Source organism: Zalophus californianus, chromosome 1, assembly GCF_009762305.2.
Source record: "Zalophus californianus isolate mZalCal1 chromosome 1, mZalCal1.pri.v2, whole genome shotgun sequence".
In the NCBI taxonomy this organism is placed as follows: Eukaryota; Metazoa; Chordata; class Mammalia; order Carnivora; family Otariidae; genus Zalophus; species Zalophus californianus.
Genome location: NC_045595.1, coordinates 135,096,640 through 135,118,436, shown reverse-complemented (window position 1 = coordinate 135,118,436; position 21,797 = coordinate 135,096,640). Strand labels below are relative to the sequence as shown.

Genomic DNA, 21,797 nt, shown 5'->3' with positions numbered 1-21,797 from the left:
GTCTGTCCCCTGCATTCTTCCGCGGCCGAGGCTGCCGGAAAGGTCGCGGCTGAGGAAGGGAGCAAAGTCGGGCTGTGAAAGTATCGCTCTATCCTGGGGCCCTGCCTGCCGCGTCAGAGAGGAGCCCAGCCAGTCCTCAGCCGCCTGAGAGCAGACCTGGCCCCCCACCCACACCCCCCACGGGGCCTGTACGCTCCTGCTGTGTGATCTGCAGAGCCAGGCCAGTGGCCTATGCCAACAGTGGAGGGGTGCACATGCCTCGGAGGCAGAGTCACTCGCATTGTCACTCCTACCCCCAGGCCGAAGGCTGGCCAAGGCAGGGGCACTCTGTGGGACACCTGACTCCAGGACTGGTCATCCGTTACATGGGGCTCTACTGTGCAGGGATGGTGTCCCAGGCCCTCTTCAGGGGCCAGAGGCTCCTCTTCCTCCATACCACCAAAGGGGCGGGGCCCGAGGTAGTAGTGACAGGTCCGTGTAGAGGGAACCCTATAGGTGAGAGCTGGCTCTCTCCGAGGAAGAAGGCCTACTCTGCTCTACAACTCACCCCTCATACCTATGGGGGTGATTTCAGCTGCTGGATCCAAAGCTCAAGCCACACTGCCTCAAACAGGAGACAGGATTTAGTGACCTGAATCACCAAAAGGTCTAGGGCAGAGAGAATGTCCATAGGACGTTGATCCCCAGGCCCTTACTCTGTTTTCCACCATTTCTTTTCACGACATGTGGCAACACTTGCCACTCACATTTTGAATAGGATAATTGAAAGGAAAAACCCCTCGGTATCTTCCAGGATTGCACATATCTGTCCAACAGCATTAGCTAGAGCTGGATCCATGCATCCCTCTTTTGTGTATACGTCTATCATTTCCTGTCTCTTGACTTTCTGTCTGGTTCTCAAAAGAATCCAAGACCCCAAAGAGGTTACAAGCCATTGCCTAAAGTGGAAAAAACATTAGTTCATGATAATTGTCCTTAATTCTAAATGTTGAGCAAATGCTCAAATTCTGTTTATAATCATAAAAATCTGGATGTGGCAGAAGGCTCATTCTGACTCCTGTGGAGGCTGGAGAAATTCTCAGAGCACAGAAAAGGCAAGACAGGGGGCCCTGCTGGAGCAGAGGGAAGACAGAACTGAACACATGACCAAGTAGATTTACTCCTCTTGGGCCTCAGCTAGCTTCCGATGGGAGCCAATGCTTAAAGAGGAAAGATTCAGAGTAGTTTATCAGAGCTCATTCATTATTTGCGCTCCTTGTAATACATAAGTATTTCTGTTTATTCTTAGGGCAACTGTATGGGCAGAATAATTCTCAACTTAGCTTTCTTGTTATGTTTGTGAAACCCTAAAATGAAAGAACTCCACATGAAATGCGAATTAAAATCACATTGAGATCTATCTGAATATCTAAAATTAGAGAGACAGGCTCTACCAAACACTGTACCAAGTGAGGATGTGGCAGCAACCAGAACTCTCTACATTGCTGGTGGGGATAGAAAATGAACCAACCACTTTGGAAAACATTGGGACGTTTCCTCAAAAATTAAACATACACCTATTATCTCTCTCAGAAATCTACATTGGAGAAATGAAAGCACATGTCCCTACAAAGACTTGTACACAAATATATATAGCCACTTTATTTGTGATAGCTGAAACCTAGAAGCGACCCAGATGTCTACCAACAGATGAAAGAATACTATTGTGCAATGAAAGGGATGGACGACCGATACAACAGCATGAATGAATCTCAGAATAATAATGCTGAGTGAAATAAGTCAGACAGAAAAAAGAGTACATACTGCATACTTTCATTTACATAAACTTTTAGAAAATCCAAGCTTTTCTATAGTGACGGAAAGCAGACCCATGATTGTCTAGGCACGCGGGATGGGGGGTGGGGTGGAAATTACAAAGGTCCACAAGGAAATTTGGACGGTGATGGATACATTCAATATCTTGATTGTGGTGATGGTATCAAAAGTACATCCATACTTCAAAACTCATCGAGCTGTAGCAGGCACGGGAGCCAGCCTCCGAATGCTCCCCAGCCCCGCTCAGGACCACCCTGGATCCCTGCCCACTTGTGCTTCTCATCCTACCTCTCTGGCCTCCTGCCTCCTCCGAGCAGCCCTCCCTCCGTGCTCGACCTCGTTCCCCAGTGCAAGACGTTGGCCTGATCCACTGCGATGCAGTGCTGAAACTAGATGATGGGCATTTAAACAACTACTTGGGCTCTCCAGTAAGAGATTGTGGTACTTCCCATGACTGATAGTTCCATTTGGTGGGCACATTAAAGCTGGCATGAGACCAGGCAGGAAGGTGTTGGTGGTGGGCACCGTAGACCTCAAGCCGGAGTGCTTTCCATCAGATTGACTTCTGGTGACTCTGAAAACCCTCCCACCAATGTGGCAATTGAACGCAAAGCTGTGTTCAAAATACAAAAATTCCTGAATATCTGAGGAACAGTCAGCCATCCCTTACTTTCCATCCATCCCAGACCAGCCATTCAGGGTGGAAATTCTTTGTGAACACTTACGTTTCAGAGTGTCTGTGGATGGACACCAACTTTTTTATTTTTACCACCGCATTCAAACGTTATCTGCAGTTGATACCATAAAGATAAACGGGGACCTCCAGATCACTAAGCTTGGCTGATATCGTTTAAACCATATCTGTTTCAAATAGGATCAGGGGCAACAACTATCTGCCTGTAGGTCCAGAGAAACTGGCCTTGCAAGATCTGGAGATTTTAAAAGAAAATAAAAACAAAAAGCAAGTTTCACTGTCTCTTCCTTCTGTGCAGCTTAAACCCAAAATGACAACTTCAAACTGTGGTTTGCCCTTAGGAAGCTGTCAGAACAAAGACACTGAGCCATTATTTCCAAAACAAAGCAATACATTTATGCTGAATTTTATTCAGACTAAACTAAAAAGAAAAAAACCTTATCAAATTGTATACTTTAAATATGAAGTTTATTGGCTATATATTACACCTCAATAAAGCTGTTTGTTAAAAAAAAAAAAAGAAAAAAGAAAAAACCCCAAGAGTGGGGAAAACGGGTGAAGGGGTTAAAAACTACAAACTTCCAACTATAAAATATATAAATCATGGGGATGACACGTACAGCATGGTCACTATAGTGAATAATATTGTATTGAATACTTGAAAGTTGCTAAGAGAAGAGATCCTGAAAGTTCTCATCACATACACAAACACATAATTTGTACCTATGCGTAATGATGGATGTTAACTAGACTGATTGTGGAGATCATTTCACAGTATATACAAATATCGAATCATGTTTTACAACTGAAACTAATATAATGTTACATGCCAACTACATCTAAATTTTTTTAAAGGAAAAAAATAACTCCTGGGGCGCCTGGGTGGCTCAGTCATTAAGCGTCTGCCTTTGGCTCAGGTCATGGTCCCAGGGTCCTGGGATCGAGCCCCGCAGCGGGCTCCCTGCCCTACGGGAAGCCTGCTTCTCCCTCTCCCACTCCCCCTGCTTTTGTTCCCTCTCTCTCTCTGTCTCTCTCTGTCAAATAAATAAAATCTTTTAAAAAAGAAAAGAAAAGAAAAAAAGAACTCCTAATGTCCACTCTACCTGTCCCCTTTTCCCTCTCGGAACCTTGCGTTTAGGGTCTTGTTTTTAAATTTCCCCCTTTTCTGCCCCATCACTCCTTCAGTTTAAATCATCTGCCTAAATCAGGCAGGACTGTCCTCTCTGGGCTGGGCAGTAATGTCCTTCTTTCATAGCAATGAGAAGACAGTTTCAGGACTCAGTTTCCAGTCACAGGATTCCTTCACCCTCTATGTCCTCTCATTGCACCAAGCAGTACCCGGATGTTAACCCCACCAATTTGGCCCTATGCCAAAGCAGTTGTGCATCTCAGAGCTGGGATGGTTTTCCTGGTGGCAGAGTAAACAGAAAGGAGTCTTTTCTGGAGAGCAGGGTCAAGCTCTGAACAACAGCGATATACCTGTTCCAAGAACAGAAAGTGTTACTGCACCTGTTATTACTTTCCCCAGGGCAAAAATTGTGACACCTAATTGTGCATTTCTTGCATCATTCAATGTCAAATGGAAACATGTCCCCTATTCATGAAAACTAAGAAAGTAAACAAAGACTGCTCCTAAACAAAGATGGATTTATAAGGGGGAATTACAAGTATTTCCACTATGCCTCTTGCTATACACATTTCAAATAGAAACAATTATCCACTCTGCTAATTCCATCCGCTTCCTATAAAAAGGACAGATTCCGTACATGTGGGTATCAGGAGCCCTCAGGTCAACAGAGGACATTTCCCAAGGTCCACCACCAGAGCCCCCACCCGGCTGGTTTTCATCCTCTGCAAGTGCCCCTCCACTCTGCCCGCCGCCCTCCACCGCGGGGACTTGAGCTTTCTCTTCACCCCAGCCCCGCCCCGGCTCCTGGGGCCTTGGCCCCGCCCCTCCCCTCCAGGGATGCAACTCGCGGAGGCCGCCGGCAACCCCAGGGTTGCTCTTGGGACCTCTTCTCAGGTCCGGTCCTGCCACCCGTCTGCAGTCTTCCCCCTCCTCCCCCCTCTGCCCTTCTCCCAGTCTCCTTCCCATCGGTTCCTTATTTTATCCCAACTTGGTAAGTAGGGGTAACTTCCTAAATTCTCTCCTTGGCTGGCTTTCCCTCTCTGTGTGCACAAGTTCTTAGTATCTTTTTCCCTCCCCTGCTTCAAGCTTTATGTTATTCAAATGACTCCCAAATCCACAGGGCTAACCCTAAGCTCTCTTTCGAAGCTTGAGATTCACAGATGGTGGACTATAAATAAGGTACATTCCTAAGAAATGAAAGACAAGATATTCTTTTTAATCTGCAACTCAAAATCATGAAGCGGTCCCTTGGGGGATCAGAAACTGGAGAATTCCTGATGGGGTCGGTCGGAAGAAAGAAAACACAGAACAAAACGTGGAAAGGAGAGCCCCATGCCAGAGGAAGGGGTGCCTGGGAGCTGGACGGGGCCAGGGCAACTCAAAGGGAGAACTACCCAGAAGAACAGTGTTTGGTCTCTATAAACCAGCCCCTGCCCACATAAATACAAAGACTCAGCCAGTCAGAGGCCAGCCGGGGAATCTCCCTCCAGGCACCTTGATGTATATGGGCTTGGGTCAGAGAGACAAGGCATTGTGCCATGACTGCCAGAAACCAGAGTGCCCACACCCACCAGACCAGCCTCTGCCGCACCCTGTCCTCAGGGGACACCCCCCCCCCCGCCCCCGCTCCTATGCACTCCCGCCCCAGGCCTGTAGCACACACACAATCTGGGTGACCTCTCAACCCCAACGGCCAGCATAGGCAAAAGTCAGCAAACATTTGAGTAAGGCCAACACCGTGAAAGGAGAACAGACAATAAAAAGGAACTTACAGAAGCAAAGTGTCATCATAGGGAGACTTATATATCATCCAGATCCTCAGAGGAATAAGTGAGGGTCTGGCATTCAAGAAATAAAAGTAGACAGGCTGTGAGGGAAAGGAACAATGGGAAAGGAAGAATTAAAAAGACAGAAATGCAACAATGGAAATAAAAAACGAAGCCAATGAGCTGATAACAAAATAATTACAGTTTACAAGAGCTGCTGAACTGGAAAATTGGGCTGAGGGATTCTTCTGGAAGAAGAGAAGAAGAAAAATACAAATTAATCTATTTCAGAGATTGGGACAATAAAATCTGAAGTTCCAATAGCCCTCTAATAGATGTTCCAGAGGAAGAAAACAGAACAGAGGGGAATTTTTAAAGAAATGTTAAAACTACAAAATGGAACCGAAAATAATATGATACTGTGTTCCCATCAGTCACTACTGACAACTCATACTGTTTTACCAGATGTGCTTCAAGTAATTTTTTCAAAGAAATAAAACTAAAGATAAAGCTGATGATCTGATGGTCCTTCTGACCCTAATTCCTCACCCCCTCTTTGTTCCTGAGGGCAGCCATCCCATCATGAATTTGTCTGTTTATTTCCAGCCTGTTATATATACAAAATGCATGAGGCTTTTGTCTGTGGCTTTAAATTTTACTTAAATTATAGTATATGTACCTAAGTTTGTGCAGTTCGCTATTTTTCACTCAACAGTATGTTTTAGTGCTCTCCGGTTAATTCCCCTGGACTGCTGTAGAATATTTCCTTGTATTACTGACTATACCACATTTTTGAAAGAGCACTTTAGTTATAGATGGACTTAAGCAGTAGTTCCAAATATTTACTATCATGAAACAATGAAACAATGTAATGATATGTGCCTTAGGCACATGGGTGAGGGTTTTCCAAGCATACATCTAGAAGTAGAATTGTAGGGTGATAGGGCGCCTGGGTGGCTCAGTCGTTAAGCGTCTACCTTCGGCTCAGGTCATGATCCCAGGGTCCTGGGATCGAGTCCCACATCGGGCTCCCTCCTTGGTGGGAAGCCTGCTTCTCCCTCTCCCACTCCTGCTGCTCGTGTTCCTGCTCTTGCTATCTCTGTCTCTGTCAAATAAATAAATAAAATCTTTTAAAAAAAAAAGAATTGTAAGGTGATAGTATACGCACATGCCCAATTTTACTAGATTCTGTCAAATTGCTCCTCAGTTTATACTCCAGCAAGCAGGATATGGCTGTCCCCATTTTCCATCAACCTCACCAAGACTTAATATTTTCAGACCTTAATTTTGCCAGTCTGATGGATGAGAAATTACACCTCTTCATAATTTGTATTTGCATGGCCCTGATTTCTCTTAAGTTTGACCATCCTTTCATAGTCAGTTGGCCATTTGGGATTCCTCTTCTGTGATTTGTCTCTTTGAATCCTTTTTTTTTTATTGAGCCATAACTGTCATATAACATTATATTGGATTCAAGTATATGATTGGTGATTTGATATTTGTATATATTGTGAAATGATCACCACAGTAAGTCTAGACAATATCTGTCATCACACAGTTAACAAATATTTTTTTCTTGTGTTAGGAATTTTCAAGATCTAATCTCTTAGCAACTTTCAAAAATGCAAATCAGTATTATTAACTATAGTCACCCTGCTCTACGTTACATCCCGATGACTTATTTATAACTGGAAGTCGGTACCTTTTGACCACCTTCACCCATCTTGTCCACCCACCCCTCACCCCCCCCGAATCATTTTTCAATTCCATTTATAGTGGAGGCTTTTTGGTACAAAAGTTTCTAATTTTAATCTAGTCAGATTTTTTCAATCTTTTGCAAGAGATACTTTTTAAAGAATGGATGAGTATTTGTCAAAGCTGAAAAACTCAAGTCCTCAGAATTGAGAGGCAACACCTAGCACTAAGCAGGATGAATATAATAAATGCCAATGTAGTTGGACACATTGTAGTGAAACTTCCAAATATGATCGTAGGAAGGTGTTGTGTTTGGGGTGGGAAGGGCCTGTGGTTTGTACCCGTGTTTGCGGTGAGACCAGAGGAGCGGGTACCCGGAGATCTTGCACATTGGCTGGTGTCGAGCTGTCTGTGGGCAGCCGGCCTTTGAGCCAGTCCTGCAAACAGAATTCTGGAGACTCATTAGGGAACATGGATGGAAGGCTTGTGTTTTGTTTAACACAATAACTAACAATTTAGAGTTCACAAGATACTGTTTACATATTAGGGCAAACCATCTGAAATTGCCATTTTTGGACAATAAGGAACAATTGAATGTTGACCATTTCCTAAGATTCAATCTAACACACGATTTCCTTTCATACTCTCAACTCTGTGAGATGCACATTAACTTTTTTTACAGATGAGCAACCAGTGGGGCAGGGAGCTTGAGTCTGCCCATGGGGGTCTTTGAAGACCTAAATGGCCCAGGTTAGTCTGTCTGGCTCCTTCCTGCCGGCAGGACTCTGGGCAGCACTGCCCCCATCTGGGCAATGGGAAAAACACTACATGTTCTCTCCCGCAAGAAGATTAACAGTCGCAGGGGCCATCTCTCTTCTAGGGAGATTAGGCTCAAGATAATCAGTGGCAAGAACTGGTTTTCACCGAGAGAAGCTGGTCCTGACATTCTGACAGCAAACTTCAGGCATAACATATGAGCTGGAGAGGTGTGTCAGGGCCAGAGAGCACAGTGCACCAGAGCCCACCCCGTGAGTGAGCGGGGAAGGGGGAGATGGTTGTGTGGGTCCCATGGCTAACTACGGTGCTCAGAGCCCTAAGTAACTGGTGTGCTGTTTCCTTGCACCACGAGCCTTCCAGGAGGGACCCTTCAGCCTGGATGACAAGTCCGGCAGGCCCGATGTTTTCCTTCTTAGGAGAGGGCCTGTGGTCACTTTGGGTTGCAAACACAGCCTCAGTTCAGAAATGAGAATACTAATGCCAGGTATTCATCAAAACTCTGGACTTATTTTTACCTTCTGTCCTCTCCTCCCCCAGCCCGGGGCCTGACCAGCTGGGAGCCTAACGTGGGGACAATGTAGAGGACTTGGCTTCTTCTCTTTTTCCAGCCAGCCGCCCCAGCCGGTTGCCATGGCTACGACTGCTGGCGGTCTGTGGGAGCAGTCGGGGAAGGGGCAGCAACAGCTGTACACTGACTTCAGGCTTTCTTGCCAGACAGATGTTAAGCTCTGCCTTTTTCTCACCGAGTGCTTGAATGCCCTCCCCACAGCTTCCCCACTTGGCTTCTTTCTCCTGAGCTCTCTCTCGTACTTGGGGATGTGCCTCAAGTTCAGTCTCATTTCCGGGGTTCATCCAAGGCCCTTTCCTCAGCCCCTTGGCATGCAGCTAAAGCCTTTAGCTAGTTCCCGTACCCCATGCTTCCTGTAGCCCCCAAAACCCTGGGTAGTAAGCTGGTCCCCACATGGTAACAGCAGCCCTACCAAAGCAGCTAGTGAGAGCACCTTCCAGATCTCCCAGGTGGGACCAGAGCCCAGGCAGCCACACCTCAGCTGCAGAAGTTACACATTCGGCTCTTGGAGTAGCGCCCCGCTGACACTCACCCTCACTAGATCTAAGGTATGGGACCAGGAACTCACCCCGTCCAAGATGGCGCTCCCGGCACAGCTTTCTTTCCAAGATGGCGTTCCCGGCACAGCTTTCCTCAAGGAAATGCCCCTGCCTCCTCTATCTCTACCTTCTCAGAGTCTCAACGTGAGCAAGGGGTTTCAAAAGTCTTGGGACAGAGTTTTTGTTATTTCCCTAGAAAAATTTCTCCATGAGGTGACTTGGCATCTTGCTTTGGATTTTCACAACCATAATACATATTAGTGCCTGGTAAAACTTTTAGTTTTAAGGCTCTGTTACATTTATATGCATTGACTCTTTATGTTCATAAGTACAGATAGTATTTTCCACTTTAAAGATAAGGAAAACTCATCTCTAGGGCTTAAAGAGGTAATGCCAAGGTCATCCAAGCCATCAGGGACGTAACTGGGATTCCAATCAGGTCTGACTGGTGTCATCTGGGAGGGTATGCGCTCACTAGCCCCAAGCCCAAGCCCAGATGTAGAATTCAGAGACATGGAGGGAAGTATTTCCTTCATTTAGGACCCAGGCCCCAGGTCACCACAAGAGGTTCCTACCTACCATAGAGCTGATGGAGGTCAGGTCCTGTGGCCTGGCCCTGCCCACGTCGTCACAGGACACATTCTGGGACCTAGTTTCCGAGAGAAGGCTGGGAGGACTTGGGTTGTGGGAGAGACCGATAATTATACTGATCTGGCAACTACCCCATCTCAATGTGACTTTGACTCGAAGTAGGGTGCCAGGAGAGCTGACTCACCTAGTCTAGCATCCAAGCCAAACACTGCAAGGAAAGGGCTCAGCTCAGCCAAGACTGTAACTGCAGGAGGACGGGGCTCTGTGCTGGGATCCCAGCCATGCCTCTGCCTCTGTGTTTTCTCAGTGTGCTTGGGCCTCCTTTTCTCGGTAATTCTGTGAGACTCAAAGCCAGGCATGCTGAGGCTTCAACAGGTGGTCCAGAACCACACAGGAAGGTGTTGAGAGGTGAGCGATGGAGGAACTGACTTAGCTGGTCCTTATAGGAGCAGGAGGATAAAACCCTGGCCATCTCCCAAGATGGGCTTTGTTTGGTCTCCAAGGAGGTTCAGTCTGTTGGGAGTTTCCAGCACAGGGGATTAGTTCATAAACCACGGTCCATCCACAATGAAGTGGTGACTGAACACCATGACATAAAACACCGGATAACATGGAAAGATATTTACAATATATTATTCAATAGTGAAGACTGTGTAGAGCAGAATCCTATCTTTATAAAAGCAGCTTTCTTGGGCGCCTGGGTGGCTCAGTCGGTTAAGCATCTGCCTTTGGCTCAGGTCATGATCCCAGCATCCTGGGATCAAGTCCCATGTAGGGCTCCCAGCTCTGCAGGGAGTCTGCTTCTCCCTCTGTCCCTCCCCCCACTCATTCTCTCAATCTCTCTCTCTCTCTCAAATAAATAAAATCTTAAAAAAAAGAAATATATATATATATATATATATATATATATATATATATATATATATATATAAAAGCAGCCTTCTTGCTTGAACAAGGACTTCTGAAGGACTGGCTGGAAATGTGCAGTTTGGGTGCTTGGCTCCATTGATCACTCTCCCTATTTATCCTCAGGCTGACCCAACATGTAGGGTCAGGACACGGTCCAGCCCCTTCCACTTCCTAGAATCAGAGCCACTCACCCCCATCTCCCCTACATCCTCTCCCAGGGATCTGTTGGCCAGTCTTCTACACCCTCCAGATACAAATGGGATTGCCATACCCTGCGCCATGTTCCCAGACAACTGGGCCACTCACTGGACACCCATTAGTTGAATGCTCCCTTTGGTGATTCCAGGAAGCCCCATCCAGTCCCACCCTCATTTCTGTTGGGGACTACATCCCTGAAGCCAGAATGTGTTTTGACACTTCCTGAATGAAGAAAAGAAACACACACACACACACACACACACACGTTTAAAGTAGGGCAATCTACCTTGAAACAAAAACAAAAACACACATATAAATATTGTTTTGTTTTTGTTTTTGCAGGCAACTGGCTCATAATAGGTACGTTACTCTGCCACTAGGATTAAGCGTAATCCATACTTAGGTCTGAAACATTTCTCCAAGGAAACAATCTGCAGAGATGCCTCACAGCAAAGGTAACCTTTCAATACTTGGTGCATGTCTGCCTGGCTTCTTCCAGTCACAAACCTTGGCACTCCAGGAGAGGGTCTTGGCAAGGCTCACATAACTAAAAACCTGTAGGGAGATTTCTCAGGAGAGGGGAGAGAGGTCAAACAGCCAGCTACTACACACAGAACTGTTCTGATTGTAGCTCCAAAATTACAGGGTTTGGATTCTGTTGGGTTTGTTTATTTTTACTCTTATTCTCTCCATCAGAAGGAAGAACTGACTTCCCCAGATATGTTATGCTTGTATATGTATGCTTAGAAAACATTTTGGAAGGAAACACAACGAAATGCCTAAAGTAGTTATGGCAAGGGCTTGGAATTCTTTTTTTTTTTATTTTTTTATTGTTATGTTAATCACCATACATTATATCATTAGTTTTTGATGTAGTGTTCCATGATTCATTGTTTGTGCATAACACCCAGTGCTCCACGCAGAATGTGCCCTCCTTAATACCCATCACCAGGCTAACCCATCCCCCCACCCCCCTCCCCTCTAGAACCCCCAGTCCATTTCTCAGAGTCCATCGTCTCTCATGGTTCGTCTCCCCCTCCGATTTACCCCCCTTCATTCTTCCCCTCCTGCTATCTTCTTCTTTTTTTTTTTCTTAACATATATTGCATTATTTGGTTCAGAGGTACAGATCCGTGATTCAACAGTCTTGCACAATTCACAGCACTCGCCATAGCACATACCCTCCCAAGTGTCTATCACCCAGCCACCCCATCCCTCCCACCCCCGCACCACTCCAGCAACCCTCAGTTTGTTTCCTGAGATTAAGAATTCCTCATATCAGTGAGGTCATATGATACATGTCTTTCTCTGATTGACTTATTTCACTCAGCATAACACCCTCCAGTTCCAACCACATCATTGCAAATGGCAAGATCTCATTCCTTTTGATGGCTGCATAATATTCCATTGTGTATATATACCACATCTTCTTTATCCATTCATCTGTTGATGGACATCATGGTTCTTTCCACAGTTTGGCTATTGTGGACATTGCTGCTATAAACATTGGGGTACACGTACCCCTTCGGATAAGGGCTTGGAATTCTTATTTTATTGTTACCTGTGTTTTCCACAACGAATGTGTTCCTCCTCTACTTTGCCAAAGAAATCGAGGCCATTGGCCTGAACTGTCTTGAACTCGTGTTGCCTTCTCTCCTTGATGTCCACACCCATCTCTGTATCCACATCCACCTTCCCCCTCCTTCCCTCCAGAATCAGAGACCAAGGCAAACTCTCCTGCTGTGTCCTTACTGTCGTTGTGTTCTTCCTCTGCCTACTAGGTAGAACTGCTCTATTAATACATTACAGAGCTGAGATCAGCAGCAATACTCTTGACAAATAAAAATAGCTCAAGAAATGGTAATGATGATATGGTTTGGCCTTCCATTGCCTCAGTTTCCTCATCTGTGAAATGGGGTAAGGATCGTACTCCCTCATCGAATTGCTACAAGCATTAAATGAGTTAGAGTTATGTTAAGCACTTAGAAGAGCATCTTGTACATAATAGGTAGTGTATAAACGTTTGCTAGTATTATTATTCCTAGTACCAATTAGTATCGTTTGTATTAGTATTAGTACATTCCTGCCAAAACCTTGATTCGTCAATTATGTCCCCCTCCCTCCCACATGTTAAACCTCTCTCTCTCTTCGGATTCCCTCCCTATTCAAAGCCAACTCTGTCCAAACCCCCACCCCAGCCTGTGATTTCAGTGACCTATCTCTCCCCACCCTTCAAGTCCAGGCACCTGGGGAAAGTGGGTTTCGAGATTCACTCCATGTTTGCTCACATTAGCTCACCATGGCTCAGGGTACAATGCAATCTGTGTCCCCTCCCGCCTCTCCAATGACCACAACTGGCCTTCTTTCACCAAATTCAAAGGACCCTATTCAGTTTTTATCTTTCTGGACCCTTCTTCCTTATCTGACCCACTCTCTTTCCTAAAACTTGTTTCCTCACCTCTCCTGTTCACTACCTTCTCTGGACTCTCGTCTCAGCCTCCGTGCCTGGATTCTTTCTCTCCACTCAGTCCTTAGATGTTTGATATCTAGTTCATAAACCACGGTCCATCCACAATGAAGTGGTGACTGAACACCATGACATAAAACACCGGATAACATGGAAAGATATTTACAATATATTATTCAATAGTGAAGACTGTGTAGAGCAGGATCCTATCTTTATAAAAGCAGCTTTCTTGGGCGCCTGGGTGGCTCAGTCGGTTAAGCATCTGCCTTAAGCATCTGCTCCCAGGGGTCTGTCTGCAGCCACCAGCCCTCCTCATTCTGCTGGCCCTCCCCGGGGAAGCTTATGCACTGCCACACCACGTACCTACCGTCTTTCTCCTACACAACCAGATCTTCGCTGCGGCCCTGGCCTCTCTTCTAAGCTGTAGACCCAGATATCCTAGTACAAGCTGGATCATTATACCTAGGGGTCTCACAACGCTGTCCAAAATTAAACTCATCATCTTCTTAAATCTATGTGTCCTTCAGGGCGCCCTTTTTAGACACATCAAATGTCAGGTGGTGACTCACCAGCCCCATCCCCCAGGGGAGAGGCTCAGAAACGTCCTTGGCTTCTCCCTCCAGTCATGCCTCGGGTCCGGCTGGGTTCCTATCCCTGGCTTTTCTGAAGCCCATCTCCTTCTCTCCACAGGAGACTACGTCAGATGCAGGCAGTCAAAGCATCATCTTGGTCTCTCCGTCCACCCTCCTCCCAACCTTCTTCCTTTGGCACTCCCCTCTTTCTCCATTTACACATTCAGTCCATCCGTCAGTCAGTCAGTCAACAAACACGGTTGAACATCCACACTATGCTAGGCCCAAGGAATATAGAAAGGAAAAAGACAATGCCCCTGAGGGAGCTCAGGATTTAGGGGGGAGCCCCAGTGTCATGAAATAGGCACACACAAGGAACTCAAGGGTCGTCGTATCTGAACCGACATTCACGCAGATCTGGATTATTATGATTTTTACTGTAACAGTTCAAAGAAGTAAAGACACTAACATATCTTACATTTAAGCCTCCAACCCCCAGTTCTATCGAATTCTGACATGTATCTTTCCCTTGTATGTTTATACTGTGTAAGATATATGTGTAACTATATATAATATCCATGTTTTCAACTTCATGTAAAATGTATCACACTCCATATGTCATTTGACAAAGTGGTTTTTTTTCTTTGACATCAGATTTTTAAGATTTTTCCATGTTTATACATGTAGCATTTTCACTGCTCTGTAGTATCCCCTTTATTTATTCATTCTCCAGTTGATGGATTTATAGATGATTTCCAGTTTTTCCCTAATATGAGCAACATTATAATGGATTCTCACCCATGTACATTCCTCCTTGTGCGCACGTGAGGATTTCTCTAGAAATTGAAGAGCTGAGGGACAAGCACATCTGATTTATTAGACATTGCCAAATTGCTCTTCAAAGTGATCATACCAGTTTACTCTCCCTCCAGCAGCCTGTGAGAATTTCTGTTTATCTACTCTACGTCCTTGTAAATGCTTGTAGTATTCCTTTTTTATTGTTGCCAATCTAATGGGTGTGTAATGGTATCTCAGGTGGTTTAAATTTTTATTTCCTCATTTATTAGTGAAGTTGCCCATTCAGATCTCCTTTTCTCTTAGTTGCCTCTTCATTCTCTAGGCATATTTCCCCGTTGTATTGTTGATCTCTTTCCTATATGATTTGTAGGATGTTTTTACAAATTGTAGATACTAATCTTTTGTCAGTTCTTTGTGTGGCAAATACCCTCCCCTGGTCTCAGCCTTGTCTTCGAGTTTATTTAAAATGTCTTTTTTGAAAAGACATCGTTTGTTTGTTTGCTTGTTTTAAAGAGAAGGAGAAAGGAGGGAGGGGCAGAGGGAGAGGGAGAAATAGAATCTCAAGCAGGCTCCACACCCAGCGCAGAGCCCGACATGGGGCTCGATCTCACAACCCTGAGATCATGACCTGAGCCAAAATCAAGAGCTGGACACTTAACCAAGTGAGCCACCCAGGCACCCCAAAAAAGACATTGTTCATTTAAAATAGGTAAAACGTGATTCATTCCTTTTATGATTTATTTTTGTCTCCTATTTAACAAATCATTACCTGCCCAAAGGTCATAAAGAACTCTCCATATTTCTTCTAAAAGTTTTAAAGGTTAGCTTTCTGGTTATTTATTTTGGAGTATGGGACTAGGAATCTAATTTGATGTTTTTCTGTGTGGATAATCAATTTTCCAAGCATCACTTATTTTTAAAAGTAATTTCTTTCTCCTGTGGATTTAAAATGCCAGCTAGTATTTCCATATGTGCGTGGGTCTCTTCCTGGGCTCTCTGTTCTGATCACCACCCCACTCTTTAATTACTATTCCCTTGTAACACCACAAAGTCTTGTTATCTGGTAGGTTAAGCCTTCCTTCCATCCCACCTCCTTGTGTTCTTTTCCAAAATTATCTAGTTCTTGTTCCTCATATGAATTTTAAGATCGGTTTGTCAAATACCATAAAAAAAAACTTCATTGGGATTTTAATTGAAATTTAGTTGAATTTATAGATTATTTGGGAGACACTGGAATATTTAGGACACTGAGTCTTCTGATCCATGAACATATGTCTCTTCGTTTATTTTCAGGTCTTCTTTTGTATCCTTCCCACAATGCTTTATAATTTTCTCCATAAAAATTCTCCTATCTTCCATTAGATTAAGCACTGGGTACCTCATACTTTATCTCCATTATGAAGGAGATCTTTGCTTTTCCCATTACATTTTCTAACTGGTCATGATTGATGAATAGGAAGACCAGTAATTTTTCTCTGTTGACCTTGTGTCCAACAATATTGCTGAATTCATTTAATACTTCTAATAATTTCTCTGTAAATTTTTTAAATTATCTATGTAGACAGTTATAGTCTGTAAAAAAGAACACTTGCATTTCTTCCTTTTCAATTCTTACACCTCTTCTTTTTTTTCTTTTACTGTTGCATAGGCTAGGTTCTCCAATGTGGAAAATGCGTGATGAGAGCAAGCATCCTTGTTTTATTCCTGAGTTTAAAAGAAATGCTTTGAAATTGTGCCATGTGAGTATGCTTGCTATTAATTATTGGTGGATAACCTTTATCATGTTCAAATAATTTCCTTCTATTCCCAATTTGGTAAGTTTTATCATGAATGGGTGTAAAATTTTATCAAATGCTTTCTCTGCATCTGTTAAGACAATTGTGTATTTTCTCCTTTAATTTTTTAATATGGAAAATCACAATAATAAACTTTCCTAGGTTAAACATTCTTACATTCTGGGACAAACTCTAACTATACTTTACTTAATTCATCTTGCTAGTATTATATTTATGATATTTGCATTTAGGTTCTTAAGTGATGGTATCAGTTCTGTGTTACTGCATAACAGTTATCCCAAACTAACTTACTAAAACAATAAGCATTTATTATCTCTCAGTTTCTGTGGCTCAGGAATATGGAACAGCTTAGCTGGGTGGTTCTGTCTTGGGGTCTCTTATGACGTTGCAGTTAAGACCATTGGCCAACGCTGCAGTCATCTGAAGTCTCGACTATGGCTGGAAGATCCACTTCTAAGATGACTCACTCGCATGAACAGCAAATTTGTGTTGGCTGTTGGCAAAAGGCTCAGTTCCTCATGGTGTGGCTCTCTCTGTAAGGATATTTGAATATGCTCATGACATGAACTGTCTTATTCTAAAGTGGACTATCTGAAAAGGCAAGGCAGAGAGACTTTAATGTTTTTTGTTTTTTTATGAACTAGCCTCCAAAGTTACACATTGTCACTTCCATCATGTCCTGTTGGACACACAGGCAAGCCATGATTCAGTGTGGTGGAGTACTACAGAAGGATATTAATACGAGGAGGTGAGGGGTCATTGGGAACCATCTTGGAGGCTGGCAACCAGCGAGACTGGTTTATCATTTTCTTTTCTTGACCTGACCTTGTTTGGTTAGTATCAAGAATATACCTGCCTCAAAAATTAAAATCCCTGGTTTAATTCTCTGAAGCAGGTCTTTGAAGCTTCAGAAAAATCTTCCTGTAAAATTCATGTCTTCTGAAGGGGGAGACGTTTGATTAATTATACAATTATTATTGGTTATTTCAAACTTTCTATTTCTTCTTGGGTCAAGTTTGATATTCACATTTTTTATTATGTTCAGTTAGCCAGCATATATTACATTATAAGTTTTTAGTGTAGTGTTCAAGATTATTCACATTTTTTTCAAAACATATCCATTTCCTCCATGTTTTCAATTCCATTGACATAAAGTTGTTCTTTCTCTTACTATTTTTTAAAATTTCTATTCTATTTCTAGTTATGCTAATTTTTGTTTCTCATATTGTCTATTTATAACTGTTTCCTTTTCTTCCTTGATAAGTCTTGCTGGAAGTTTATCTTTTTGTTATTTTTTCTTTTTCAATGATCCACATTTGGGTTTTTTTCTATTTCATTAATTTCCATTATTTTTACTATTCTCCACACTCTCCTTAGGTTTACTCTGTTATACTCTTCTAGCTCCTTGTACTGATCGCTTAATTAATTCTAAATCTGTCGTTTGTAATAAATGCCTTAAAATTTAGAATTACTTCTGTTTCACCCTACAAGGTTTGACATGTAGTACTTTTGTTATCATTTGCTTCTGAATATTTGGTCATTTCCATTGTGATATCTTAACTCATTTACTTAGGAGTGACTTTTTATAGTTCTAAACATGTGGAATATTTCATACTATTTTTATTGTTAGTCTCTGATTTACTTTAATTTACAAAGAACACAATTTGCATGATGTTGACTGACATCCTCTCTCATGTGGGTATGCAGCTATTAGTTCATAATTTTTCCATGAGTACTTAAAAATATATATGCTCTGAATTTGTTGCACATATTAGACTAAGCTTAATAATTTTGTGGGGAAAATCATCCATATACTTACTACATTTTTGCCTACCAGATGTAGCAGTATCTGAGAGAAATGTGTTGAATTCTCCTGTTATGAACAAAAAAGACAAAGGAAAAAAAAACCAAAAAATTAAATTTTTTAAAAATTTAGAAAAGGAAAAGCAAAAAAAAAAATAATAAAATAAAATAAGATCTCCTGTTATGGGATGTGTTCATTTCTCTTCATAATTCCATCAATCTTTGCTGTACTGTTGAGAGCATAGAGGTTCGTGATTGTCATATCTGCTTGGCAAATTGTTTCTTTCCTTACTGTATAATAGGAAAAAATAATGTCCTTTTATTCCTTCACTATTTATGCTCTTTGCCTTGATTTTTGTCTGATATTAACATGACTACACCAACTTCCTTTTGAATAATATTTGCATAATACATGTTTGTTCACCGTATTATTTTTAACCTTTCTGTTTGGTTCCGTTTTGATGTGAGTCTTATAAACAGCCTGTGTTTGGTTCATCTGCTTTTGCCCATTCTGATCATCTCTGAATTTAATTGGTCAACTTAATCCGTTTATATAAAAAGTGGTTACTTAAGTATTTTAATGTATTAATACCATTTTATTTTGTTTCTGTTTAATAACTTTTTCTCCTTTTCCCTTTCAAAAATTCTTGCTGTTTTCTGCTAGACTGATGAATGTTTTTTATATTCTCTTATTTTTCTTCTTTTGTTTGAAAGGTATATATTGTATTTTAATTCTTCAGCTCATTCTTAATTCTTAATTTTTATATCTAATCATAATTTATTCTAACAAATCTAAAATTGTTCCAATTTCTTCTTCCTGTACATCAAGGACATTATCACACTTTACCTGATTATGACACGTGTCCTTAATCTTTTGTCATCTAGAACAGTGCTGTCCTATAGAAATAAAAAACAATCCATATATGTAATTTTATATCCTCTAGAAACCACATTTTATTTATTTTTTTAAGATTTTATTTATTAGAGAGAATGAGAGAGAGAGAGAGAGAGCATGAGAGCGGGGAGGGTCAGAGGGAGAAGCAGACTCCCCGCCGAGCAGGGAGCCCGATGTGGGACTCGATCCCGAGACTCCAGGATCATGACCTGAGCCGAAGGCAGTCGCTTAACAAACTGAGCCACCCAGGTGCCCCCACATTTTATTTTTATTTTATTTTAAAGATTTTATTGATTTACTTGACAGAGAGAGGGAGAGCACAGGCAGGGGGAGTGGCAGAGAGAGAGGGAGAAGCAGTGTCCCCGCTGAGCAGGGAGCCCAATGCAGGGCTTGCTCCCAGGGTCCTGGGATCATGACCTGTGCCAAAGGCAGATGCTTAACCAACTGAGCCACCCAAGCACCCCTAGAAGCCACATTTTAAATAGTAAAAAAAAAAAAAAGTGAAGAGAAAGTTACTAATATATTTTATTTAACCCAATATATCTAAAATACTTTTAATTTCAACAAGCAATCAATATTGTAAAATACTAATGATATATTTTACATTCTTTTATTCATAGTAAGTCTCAGAAATCCAATGTGTAAGTGTAATACATCTCATTTTTGACTAGCCACATTTCAGTTGCCCAATAACCATATGTGGCTAGTAGCTACCATACTGAATAGTAAAGGTCTAGGTTTTAGTTTTACCTATTATTTAGGGGGAAAAATTGCATATTTCCATTTACCCCAACTCCTTTCCAAATCTCTATTTTAGAACCTTCTAAAATTGTTTTTTTAAGGAAATAGAATCACAAAAGGAGGGAGACAAAGGGACATCAATAATTTGGAATCTGAAAAGCAGGTGGACAAGGAATAGCAGACCCAATATACAAGAAGAAGCTGATACCAAAGTCAACTATATAGGAAATGCTGGAGCAAACTGAAACAGTGTGCACGATCCTGAAAATTCCTAGTAACTGGGGACACTAGGTGTCTCTGAGAGTAGGGATGTGGGTGGGACTAAATATAGGATGATTGGTTTAAAATCTGTACGAGAGGAATTATCCCAGTGGGCTTCGAGAACGTGACAGGCAGGCTGACATCTAGAATACTCTCCTCTGGGGAAGCTGCCCAACCACAGAGAAAAGACTTGCATATTGACATTTGTGGGCCCATGGGAAAATGACCTAGCCAGACATTCTAGAATGAAACCCACCCAGACAAACCCCTCCCATGTACACATGGCCTCCAGTCAGCTGTTCAGTGCTTTATCCTAAATATTGACAAGCAAGGATTACCAGACATGTGAGCTTCCTCTGTGAAGACATATACATACATACATACATACATACATACATAAATTGAATTTGGGGAAATAAAGGCAATTGGGAACAGGGGGGAAAACTGCTTTAAAAATCTATAATTAATATCCTTAGGGAGATAGGCAGAGATATGAAGGTAATAAAAATATAAGAGAAAAAAATGAAAAATTCAGAAGGAGTTTTGGAAATAAAGCCAAGGAATCTTCCTGAAAGTAGAACAAAGAGAGAGAGATTAAAAATAGGAGAGAAAAATAAAATCTTTAAATGATCAGTCCAGAAGACCCAACATCCAGATAATAAGAAATTTACAAAGAGAAAATGTAGAGAGAAAAGTATCAAAGAAATAATTCAAGTACAACTCCTAGGAAGAAAGAACATGAGTTTCTAGAATAAGAGTCTCCATGTTCTCAGGACAATTAATTTCAAAAAGACCCCGCCAAAGCTTATAATCATTACATATCAAACAATAAGAATAAAACAAAGAGTCTAGAATTTTTCCAGGAGGGAAAAAAATGTCCTACATAGAAAATCTGGAATCGGGGTGCCTGGGTGACTCAGTCAGTTAAGCGTCTGCCTTCGGCTCAGGTCATGATCCCAGGGTCCTGGGATGGAGCTCCACGTTGGGCTTTCTGCTCAGTGGGGAGTCTGCTTCTCCCTCACCCTCTGCCTGCCACTCCACCTGCTTCTGCTCTCTCTCTCTCTCTCTCTCAGATAAATTAATAAAATCTTTTTTTAAAAATCTGGAATCAAAATAGCAATGAATTTCTTAACAGTAACACCAGAAGCTAAAAGATAATGGAGCAGTGTCTTCAAATTCTGAGAAAATTATTTCTGACCCAGAATTACATTTACAGCTGAACTGTCACTCAAGTGTGACCATGGACTAGACATTTCAGAGATGAAAGCTCTCAAAAAACGTGCCTAGGTCTTATACACCCTTGCTCAGAAAGGCACTGGAGAATACACTCCATCAAAATGAGGGACTAAACCAACAAACAAAAAGACACAAGATACAGGATGTAGGCTAAGGGGTTCCCCAGGGTGATAGAGAATGGATGTTCCAGGAAGACAGCTGTACAGCAGACCTAGAGTGTAGCCAGCCCAGACAGAAACAGGAGAACAGATGGTTCTAGGAGATGTCCCCAAGAAAAAAGAGGAAGTTCATACATTACCTGACATGTTCAGGCATATTGAGAGGAAATGAGTCACCCATGAAATGTAAACAAACAAAAAGATAGACCATTATTATCACCAGAGAAAACAAAAAGTTATACAAGAAAAGAAATGTTATCATAACTCAATACAAGGTTTACAAATAGTATTGATATGGTAATACCAATATGAGCACTGAATAACCAGAAAGTATGAAGGAATTACCTTGAAAGGGAAGGGGTTGGGGATTTGGGAGGGAGAAAAATAAT

At 42.2% G+C, this 21,797-nt stretch overlaps 1 long non-coding RNA gene and 1 pseudogene across 1 annotated transcript; both read left to right on the top strand.

Annotated features, from left to right (window-relative positions):
* Positions 1–365: 365 nt before the first annotated feature.
* LOC113915929 lies at positions 366–2,659 on the top strand (annotated as a pseudogene).
* A 5,337-nt stretch (positions 2,660–7,996) lies between these two features.
* On the top strand, positions 7,997–16,258 carry LOC118356762. Its single transcript, XR_004819929.1, has 3 exons — positions 7,997–8,127; positions 11,024–11,136; positions 16,167–16,258. It is a non-coding gene; the product is annotated as an uncharacterized LOC118356762 (long non-coding RNA).
* The last annotated feature ends 5,539 nt before the right edge of the window (positions 16,259–21,797 follow it).